General features: G+C 47.6%; 1 pseudogene; it reads left to right on the top strand.

The window, feature by feature from the left end:
* Nucleotides 1-2,362: 2,362 nt before the first annotated feature.
* LOC142769232 (ubiquitin-conjugating enzyme E2 Z pseudogene) lies at nt 2,363-3,272 on the top strand (annotated as a pseudogene).
* The last annotated feature ends 7,586 nt before the right edge of the window (nt 3,273-10,858 follow it).

Raw genomic sequence — 10,858 nt, 5'->3', positions numbered from 1 at the left:
ATGCGCCATCTTCTCTGGACTGAATCTTCTAGCGTTCTATTTCTCGCCCGCGCCTCACGCTCTTAGCATGAGCTGCGCGAGCGGTGAGGTAAAGACAATGATCATGATGAGCGATGATGATGCCGCGACATTTTCAAGCAAAGCAATTCGCGAGACTCGGTGGCCGAAAATCGCCGTGGCACGACGCCGCAACAAACGAGCACGCCAGTTTCCATGGCGAGTGGCCGTGGAGCCATCGATATTTCTAAACGTTCCGAGTATTTTCCACAACGTTCCACGCGGGTAGTGGGCAAGCACCGATAATAATCTAAGTTCGAAAGAATGACAGCTTGCCGAGAAGTGATTCTTAAAAAAAAAGAGAAAAGAAGAGAAAAGTGAGCCCCGTTATTGTCTGCTTCAGTGAGCGACACCGCCACAGTAGCTCACGAGGGATGGGGGTGAGGAGGGATAAAAAGGATAGGAGTAAAGATGTAGGAAAGCCGAAGAAGGAGAAGAGAGGAAGAGACGTGAGGTCGTAAGCCAGAGCGAGCGACGACAAAATGAGGGGATAGAAGAGATAGGAAAGATGGGAGCACGGTCACTGGAGTCTGAGGACGGGGCGCACCTGCGAGAGCTCTTTTCGGCGTCGGTGGATGGCGTAGAGCAAGTCCAGTAAGTCAGAGCTGCACTGTCGTCGGAGGTGGAAGGTCGTCGGCGGCAGGAGGTGACGTAGGGCGAGCCCAGTCGGCCAGAGCCACGCTGACGCCGGAGGTCGCAAGCGCACGACCGGTCGGCCCTAAATCCAGCAAGCGAGGGACAGCTTGCCGCGGTATAGTTATGCAGCAAGCCTCATGCATTACGCACACCTGACACACGCGTTTAGCCGTCACTACTGGCGACGGGCAGCAAAGTGCTCACTAACGCAAAAAAACACGGCCGCTTTCGCGAACGTTTTCCCGTTTATTCATGGTGGCATCGTGGAAGATTGTTCCCCTGCGATATCTTTAAATTCTGCTCGAAGCACGCACTAACCCACCGGCCACGGGCGCTTGGGCCACCATAGCTACCAAAGCAATCAGGCGCTGCTGTCTGCTACGACTCTCAACGCTGCGCGCCCGCCCCACCACAGGTGGCGCAGCGCGTGCCTTTCAAAGGTGCCCCCTATAGGACACGAACGGAGTGTACAGGGGATTCGGTTGCACATTCTTAGCCCAGAATACTACCTAACCACCTATTAATTCTCAATTTCGCGTCACTCGTAGCTAGCCTGGATTTCTCTCAACAGTTTGAAACTCCATATTTGTTTAAAAAATGGGGCACCCTAAGCTTAGTCTTCAATAAATGTTCATGATAGCGATATTTTATTCCTAGTGCGTACTCCAAGCACCTGTTGTACGAAATCTTTTTAAACTTGCCTACTACATGACCTGAAGGGTGCAGTAACGTGTGTGATTTTTGGAGTGAATTACTGGCTTTAGACTATGAAGCAATTCTGATATACATATCTTCTGACGTTTCATGGCAATATACACCTTACCATGCACTATTACGGCCATATTTGTTGTTGTATTGTAAGTCATGTATACATGACGCGTGTGTTCGTAAAGCAGAAAAGTTGCTTTCACTGCATTTCCAAGCAGAGTAAATTATTTTCACTCTATTAACAAGCTAGACGCTTGTGTGTCTTTGCCTGTCTTCTGATGCTGTGCGTAGTTGGCAATTACTGGTGTTTATTCCACGCATTAAAGAAAAAAAAAGAGCCGTGGCTGTGTGGTAGAACACCCACTTGTCAAACAATGACCCGGGTTCGATCCACACTCCAAAGCAGAATTTCTTATTATTTATTTATTTGCATCTTTCTCGACATGTCACTCAAAAGTGCTCGAGTTTTCCGTCATGCAAAGATAATGATTCTTTGCTGACAACCAATGACGGCGACAACGACATCGACGCCAAAGCCAGAATTTCCACGAAACGAGTTCCGTTACCCCATTAATAGCTTTTAAGCTTTACGATCCTGCAACCCAGCTCATGGCTCGTACCCCTTCGTGGGTGAGCACCATCAGGAAGAAAACATCATCATTATCATCGCCGCCATTGTCGTCATCATCATAATCATCACAATTATCAATACTTTTTGTGATGGACAATGGTGCTCACCTCATCAATCAATTCTCTTATCAGTCTTGCTCTGTCATGTTTTCCTGCTGAAATAAATTTACTGGAGCAAAAAAGTGCACCCTAAAAATGTGTTCACTTTCGATAGGTGTTCAGTCCACCAAAATGTGACCTTTGAACGTCCTTAGATGCTTTTTTTCATGAGCACCACCTCTACCAACAGATATATTTCAGGCCCCATTTCCGTAGTGGGTTTAGACCCCTCACGAGCCATCACTCGCAGGGAGGGCGTTCGGTGTGGCTCGGCGTCCATTTGGCTCTCATATCCTTGCAAAATTAGGCTCTGTTGCGCAGAATGTTCGGTACCGCTGCCCAATGGGATCCTCTCAAGTTCCTAAACGAGGAGCCATCACCACAATGCCTCTTGCGGGTGAAGAAGGACATCGCGGACTTCAATGCTAAGCCTCCGATAGGGCTCTTCATCGCACCCGAGGAAGACGACGTCACCAAGATTCATGCCCTCATCATCGGTCCCAGCGGAACACCGTACGAAGGTGGTTTTTTCCAGTTTTACATAAAGTTCCCGTCTACATACCCGATCAGCCCACCCAGGGTTCGATTCATGACCACTGACGCCGGCCGAGTTCGCTTCAATCCGAACCTGTACGCATGTGGCAAGGTATGTCTCAGCATTCTTGGCACCTGGGCAGGACCACCTTGGAGCCCCGCTCAGGGCCTCGAGAGCGTTCTAATATCAGTGCAGTCCCTGATGAGCGAGAACCCTTACTACAACGAACCAGGTTTCACAAAAGAACTGGCGCCAGGGGACGCCGAGCGATACAACGAGTGCATACGGCACGAGACGCTCAGAGTCGCGGTGTGCGACCAGGTCGAAGCCGCTCTCAAAGAAAGTCCCGACTGTCCGGCCGTCTTCAGGGAGCACATACTGAAGATATTCTCCGAGTCCTATGACAAATACGAGGAAATCGTGAAGGCAAAAGTGCATCTGACCGACACGACAGCAACCACTTTCGGCTTCACAAACATGAAATACCAGTACGAGACGCTGCTGACCAGGATGCAAGATTTAAGACAGCAGGCCAAGGAAAAAAGTGAAGCAGCTGCAGCCGCAGTGGCTTAAGCCGCAAATGCCGAAGTCGCTGCTGTTGCTTCTGATGCACTAAAGTAAATTAAGTGAACTAATGGCGTTGTTGTCATTTTACAAGACTGGGGTAGGTACGTATAGCAGCAAATACTATTCTACCATTGAAGGAGGGGTTTGGTAACACTACATTTGCTCGAAGCTGTGGTAGGGAGAATGCGTCACGTTCCTGATATTCGCACAAACATCGCACATTTCATAGCATGGGTTTGCATTCATGCATCTCAAAAAGAGACACATGCATGTCACAGAAGCCTTAGAAGTAGTTTACACTTCAGATTAGCACTTATTCGCAACCTATTAGTGAACTATTTTTCGTAGTTGTCATAATTCATCTCCCTGTGATAGTCACCTGAGCATTTCTTGGCGCTAAACACTTCACCTGCGCCTTCCACAAACCCATTTTCGTTCAACAATATGCCAGCCACCTTTTCTATTAGGATCTTGAAGGCCTGTAGACAGCCCGGATCGGCGCACTTCATGGATGGCATCTATGGTTTCATCAACATACACTTGTCTATACACATGTGGCCTGCGTTGAACCATGTTTCGTCGGTGTAAATGGTCAGCCTACCAGGCGGCGCAACTCCGCAGTCTGACGCAAGTAGCGGCAGTGTTGTCACCGGCGCCAGAGCTGACAAGGGAGCGGAGCTCGTTTAATTCTCAAACAAGTAGCCGACCGGCCTGCTGCTTATGCCCACCAGGTATTGTCCCTGCTAGCCGGAGGGTGGGACGTCGCGTCGCCACGACGCTGTAAGCCGTTCGAGAGAGGACAACAAATACAGCATCTTCCTCGGAAGAAACCACGGCGGCCACCGCAAATCGCCCCGCTAATCGAGCGAACAGATCGGCGGACCCTTTGATGTATGCTGTCATGAGCTTGGGACCCCTCGACCAGCGGCACACACACGACAAAGAAGAGCCCCGCTGGCGCCACCTCAGTGCAGTGCAGTGATCACGACTCAATATTGGACGCTCACGTGGGCCGTGCATGTTCGTCCCCTTGCCAGTTGTGTGTAATCTGTGATTGAACAGTAACCTCTGCACGTGTTCCCTGCTCTAGAGATCAATCCACTGGCACGCTTAATGAGCATCTTCAAAGCCGTAAAAGGGGCCGGTGTTGCGGCTAAAGTCAGTAATCACCTGGAACGTCGGCGCTGGTTTTAGCGGCGCTGCGCCGGCCAATAACAGTCCTTCCATCATGGTCGATATCAGTTTGTCTTTTCCTTTAAGAGCTTGTAGCAGCTCACGAGCCGTTATAGTGTCTCCATGGTTGGAGTCCGCGTCTCCACCGCCAGTCAGGTTGACTCGATCGTCGGTGCGTTCCGCTTTAGGGTGATGGTACCAGTTTCGCGCACTGGTAAAACTCACATTCACTCATTCGTTGGTGACTGGATTTCCATCCCACTTCTGAAGTGCTCACGTGGACCTCGTAATAAAACGAATACTTTACTAACACATAATAAAACACAAATCACGCAGGCTATACTCAAACGCCACACAGACCAAACTTCACGAGTGTCTCTCTGTCACGTCACCATCCTCTTTCGCTATAGCTCACAAAAGGGCACGCGCATTTCTAAGAAATATTAAGCACTCTAGGAAGTCACCCGGTCTGTAGTGAGGCAGTTGAATTTTAACAGAATGTTTAGACAAGTCTCCGCTCTACATAACCGGGAGTCGTTCTTGATAACTAGCCTATTTCGTCAGATATGATTTTTTTTCGCCTATTTCATATTCAGTTACAGCAGGCCAACGCTGTCGCCGAAGGTATGGTGCTGCATGCAAATGTCGCCAAATCCTGGTCCTCATCTACGGTGCCACCTATGATGTCAAGAGAGAGCGCGATAGAGATACGGGAAACTAAACGTAGAAGGAGACTCAAGCAGTGACCATCTTTGGACCCGAAGACGTGCTGTTAGGCGCGAGAACGCGCAAACACTCAAGTGACAAACGTGGGCTCGGACTGCGGGCTGTCGAGACAGCATGTTATCTTTGGTGAACACTAGGCGGCTCCTTGCTCCGCCATACATTGCTATCAGCCGCTAGCCATCTCAAGTCAAACATTCCTCGAGGCAATCCTTGAAAGAGACGCAACACTAACGCACCCGATGCAGCCCTAACGTTAAGGAGGAAGGCGGCCACCATAACTTTGAAAACAGCCATGTCGCGTGACGTGATGTAAATATAGCACGCATAGATGATGTACAGGCGTAGCGCGCCAGACTATTGCTTTGATAATAAGATGCGGACAGCGGAAATTACATACCGTTTTAATACGGTCAGTTAAAATATGATGCATACCATCCAGTATGGTCATATGCATTCTTTATTCATGCAAAACAAAACAAAATATTTCTACCGCATTTTCTGCCTACACGGTCCTCGCTACATGCACTGAAAATTTCTTGGAAAAAGGGGTGTCACTGGAGCCACATTGAGGAATAAACAACTTCACTCACCAGGGACACTCTGCGCTCTAAGGTTTTCTATCCCTGTTCCCCTGGCCTTCTACACTGGTGGCTCCAGTTGCAGTGTGTTCAGTTGTTCCTACCTCTTGCATCTGCACAGGGACGGCTTTGAGCTCTCCCATAGTACAGTACCAAGCACTGTAAATCGTTAACCACTTCTGAACACATAAGGATGATTTGAATGCCATCCACACATGCGTATGTACAAATATGTGTGGGTGGCAGTATATACCTTTACGGTATATACTTTTGCGATATAGACAGCCGAGTAAGAATTTTAACAGCGAAGCTGTTAAAGATTGAGTTAAAACGTGAGAATAATAAAAATATATCATTTTCGTCGCTGTCACGTGCGTCACTCTTACGTCGCAGCGCCGCCGCTTTCGTGAACGTGAAAATAAATAATATAGCTCGTCAACAGAGCGCGGTCCTGTAAACAACAATTTTCATGTGCCATCTCAATTTAATCGGCACACTAGTCTCACTCCCGTCTTGAAGATACCTGCAGATAATCGACTGTCCTTAGGATGTGCGTCCTGGGAAATGTTGTAGTGGTTGCGATGCATTTCTTTGAAGTGTCTGAAATAGAAATTCATCGTCACCATTTTCGGCCCACGGTGGTGCGGTTGTGGTTATAAACTGTTCTCGTCTGCTGACCGGAGGTCGAGGGTTCGCTCCCGACTGCAGCGGTGACATTTTGATGGAGGCGAAATGGCCCGTTAAAGAACGCTAGATATTGGAAATTTTCGGTGCCATTCACTACGGTGTGCCTCATAATTATTTGGTCGTTATGGCACGTGACACCACAGATATTGTTATTAAACACAACTTACGGTATGCTGCAGCCTCGTTCAATAGAAGCAGCCAATAATACGTGCGATCTGGTCAAATTATTATGGCTTCATTCATACGGGGCTGTCGCACGATCGACATGAACGCTTAGTCACTTCTTGCCCCGCCGCGGTGGTCTAGTGGCCAAGGGACTCGGCTGCTCACCCGCAGGTCGCGGGTTCGAATCACGGCTTCGGCGGCTGCATTTCCGATGGAGGCGGAAATGTTGTAGGCCTGTATGCTAAGATTTGGGTGCACGTTAAAGAGCCCCAGGTGGTCGAAATTTCCGGATCCCTCCAATACGGCGTCTCTCATGATCATATAGTGGTTTTGGGACGTTAAACCCCGCATATCAATCAATGTATCTTAGTCACTTCGCCCGTCTGCCTTCCGAGAAGTAGCTATACTCAGGTTCTTAGCGTGGTAGAAATCTCTGATCGCGGCCTTGCGTCGCTCGCGTTGGCGAGCGTCGGAAAGTCAGATTACCCCGTGTGTCGCTATGCGAAAATATGAATACAACATTGATAATCATCTCCGACAGTATTCCTTCTATGGGAAATATTGCCAGCTTGCGTGTGTGCCTCAAATTTAGTTCACACTCTATGTTTGTTTTGCAGAAGGAAAGTGCTTGGGCGCATGTTGCACCAAGTCCCGTGCAACACATGAAGGCAATATAGTAAAGAGAGAGGGAGAGAGAGAAATAGGAGAAAATGAAGGCAAGGATGTTAACCAGATGCAAGGATCCAATGTGCTACTCTGCACTGGGGTTGGAAAATAAGGAGGTATAAATAGAAAGAGAGACAAAAAGTAAATAAGAACAATCAACACAGACACACACGCACTCACAAAATCAATCCACTCAGAGTCGTTCACACAGGCCAGTAGTTAGCAAGAAGCCCAGTAGCGCTAATATATCGCCAAGTAGGCGATATGTTAAGGTGCCGACCGTGGATACGATGCGCAATGCATATGGGCAATATCAAAGCAAGCTTTCTCTTTGTTTATCTCACTCATCCCTTTCCTCCCCATGTGTTGGGTAGGAAACGGCCACACTGCCTTTTCTTTTTTCTTTTTATGTGCGCCTTTCCTTGCTCGAGTGTCAATGTTTCATTAGTCTCCTTGTCATATTGGACGTTAATTTTTTTGTACGTTTGCATGAGTAATGTTGACTTTAACAGTAGTAAAGAGGGGTCGCCTTGTACTACTGATGCTATCCAAACACAATAAAGAAAGCTACGTGGCCTCGCAGTAGTTAGCACCGAACCTTGCTTCAGTAGTGTGAGTTTTAATCGCAATGACAGCGGGAGTTGATAAGCTCGCTTTTTTTCACCCTTATGGCATTGTTCGATCCGAAAATTGCGGAATGGCCTAGTGATGTGATGAATTGCTGTTATGTGTCATCGCTGACGACTACTTCTATCGGCAGTGTACACAATAAAGGGCGTAAACATGTAGATTTAGCAAATGCGGTTGAGATTGTTCTAATGGAAAATTCTGTTGATGCGAATGTATAGGCTACATGCGATGTAATATGGACGTCGTTGGTTGCACTTTGAAGTGTGTTTATAACTAAACTTTATAAAGAATGATTTTGAGTATTATCAGTTTACGACGACAACGTGTCTCTCAAGAAAATTTGAAAGAAGAAGGAAGGAAGAAAGAACAACAACAGACAAGGCAGGGAGGTTAACCAGGCACATGCTCGGTTTGCTACCCTACGCTAGAAAAGGGTAGTATAAGGATGAAAGAGAGATGGAAGAGAAGGGAAAGAGACAAAAAAATTGCAGCAATGCGTTTGGAGCACCGCCCTCGTCTTTTGTCGGCTCAAAAGGCAGCCACAGCCTTTTTGCTGTTTATGTGGACTACGGGGCTATGTGAACGTCCTCAACTTTTGTGTAGAGCCACCGCTGCATCCGTGTCAGGCCATTTAACAAAATTTGAGCGATGGGACCAAGCAAGACAATAAATGTGCGACCAGCAAGGGGACGGCAGTAGCACAGATAGCTCGGTCCACTCTAGGAGCTGAATGGCGATTTGGGCTAGTTGGTTTAAATTCATAGTAATAAGGGCTGCAGCGCGAGCACGAATGTGCTAGAAGAAACAGACAAAGTCGAGGTACGGAAGGCAAAAGAGGACAGCGCTCGTGTTGTCCTCTTTTGCCTTCCGTACCTCGACTTTGTCTGTTTCTTCTAGCACATTCGTGCTCGCGCTGCAGCCCTTATTTCTAGGAGCTGCTTGTTTTTCAACATGCTATTTCTAAGCTTATCTGGCCATCTAAGTGCGGAATCACAGCTATCAACGAGAATGGGCTGAGCTGATAGGGTACACTTCCGAGGTGCGATAGCACTTCTTCGCACGAATTGTGCAACAAGGAATTCCATAAACACTGGCAGCGTCAGTACACAAGTGCATCGTTATCTTTACGATTTGCTGAACGAGACGCTATTCTTAAACAGCTAGATATATATAGAGATAAATGATATGCAGAAGGCGGAAAGCGTAGCCGGAAAATAAATATACAGTTTGCAACTTCATTTTGGAAAAAGCATTAGGAGGAGACGGAATAAGGGTGCTGGAGGAGGAAATGTAGGGAAGGCAACCAGAATAGGATAACAATTTTGGTACCCTACACATTGCGAACAAAGTGGGGGAAGTTGTACGATCGAGAGGCTACACAGAGAAAGACAGCACTTAACACAGCACGGAGTTTTCCGTAGGAGCCTACATCGTAAAAAAGTAGAGCTAGTCAGAATATGGACACCAGAAACGTTTATGAGATTTGTTGGATGTCTGAAATACGTGGTTTAACGTCCAGCAGTGACTCAGAGCATCCCGGGCGTTGTAGTAGACAGCTCATAAGTTCGATCAACTGTGATTCTCTACTGTGTTCTGACATCGTGCCTTGCAAGCGGGAACACAGGATTTTCCACATCAAAATTTCACGGTCACTGCCGAGATCGAACCAGTGTGTTTTGGGGTCAGGAGGAGGAGAAGAGGTTGGGGAGAGAAAATACGCAACTTCCGCAGCCCAATAGTTGGGAGCACATCTGAGCGTCTGTAAGGGAGTGGTTCACTTGGCCGATCGAGGTGGTGACTATAGAACACTCTTTCATGCAGACGACATCGAGTAGCCCGTGATACCTCCACGAGCTGGCAGCCGAGCTCACATGCTGCCTCACATGCATGATACCAAAAGGAATAAAGTCTGCCGAATGTTTACTGGTACGTATGTAACATTTGCGACGTAGCCTACTTCACGCCTGTAGTATATCAACTTTTTTCGCTTTTTAATTTTTAATAAAGACGATAGTCTTTCTTGGGGACTTTCGATTCTGAACCTTGGTCTGTCTGTCCGTCTGTCTGTGCATTTATCTGCTTGTCTATGGTAACGATCTTCCTAACGGCACCAAACGATACCTTAAACGGCCAACCCCAGCCGCAGCGCCCACCAATATTGCTCAAGTTTCAGCGTTCACACTTGTGCGATTGTCAACTAAAAACAATTATTGCACATGTCTGAGGCCCTATGACAACGCCTCGATGTTTTGTATGAGTGCCTTTTTACTAGAGAAGGCACACACAAGTAATTCTAAGGACCGTACCGTTTATCACGCTGCGCTGACAGTGCAATGCGATGCTCAAAAAGGCAAGTGTGTCCAACGCTTCGCTTAGACGACACGGTGGTGGCCCCTGCCCGTCACTTCGCGTTCTACACCTTGTCGCCTCCGAGACAGGCGCGCATCTTTCTCCGCGGGCGCGCACGCCTTCCTTCGTTTTCGAAGATAACTGCCAGATGGCGCTAGTGTCTATAACGTGCCTTGATGCGCTCGTTCGCCTTCGTTGCACGGATCGAGACTCTCTAACGCAGCGCTTCCAGAATACAGTTCACCGTTTTTCTCACGCAGAACATCAAATAAACGTTTTGTTCACTCTCTCCACACGCAAGACTATCGTCTTTCGATGACATTTGCCGTGAGACATGAAGATACGGGGCCAATTTTTATCTTACCCAGTGCAGCAGTGCAAGGTTGAAAAGAGGACACTAATATGCTTGGACTGCCTAGCTTCCATCTACGTGATTTTTCTCTTGTCAAATATGATGCTCAAAGGCACGCACGCCGAAATGCCATGTTTTGAGACAGAGTTTTCTAAAAGCTACAAGATTTCAGAAGCCGACTTTACCGTCGTTAGTGAGTAGCAATTCTATAAACCTACAAAATTTCGGAAACCGGCGCCTCCTACTGCAACAATCTTAGACATTTCATGTTGAATAGGAGAGTGTTGAGAAAAAAAAAAG

This window comes from Rhipicephalus microplus, chromosome 1 (assembly GCF_043290135.1).
Source record: "Rhipicephalus microplus isolate Deutch F79 chromosome 1, USDA_Rmic, whole genome shotgun sequence".
NCBI classification, from domain to species: domain Eukaryota; kingdom Metazoa; phylum Arthropoda; class Arachnida; order Ixodida; family Ixodidae; genus Rhipicephalus; species Rhipicephalus microplus.
The sequence above is the reverse complement of the archived record's forward strand: the minus strand, read 5'-3'. Positions and strand labels throughout refer to the sequence as shown.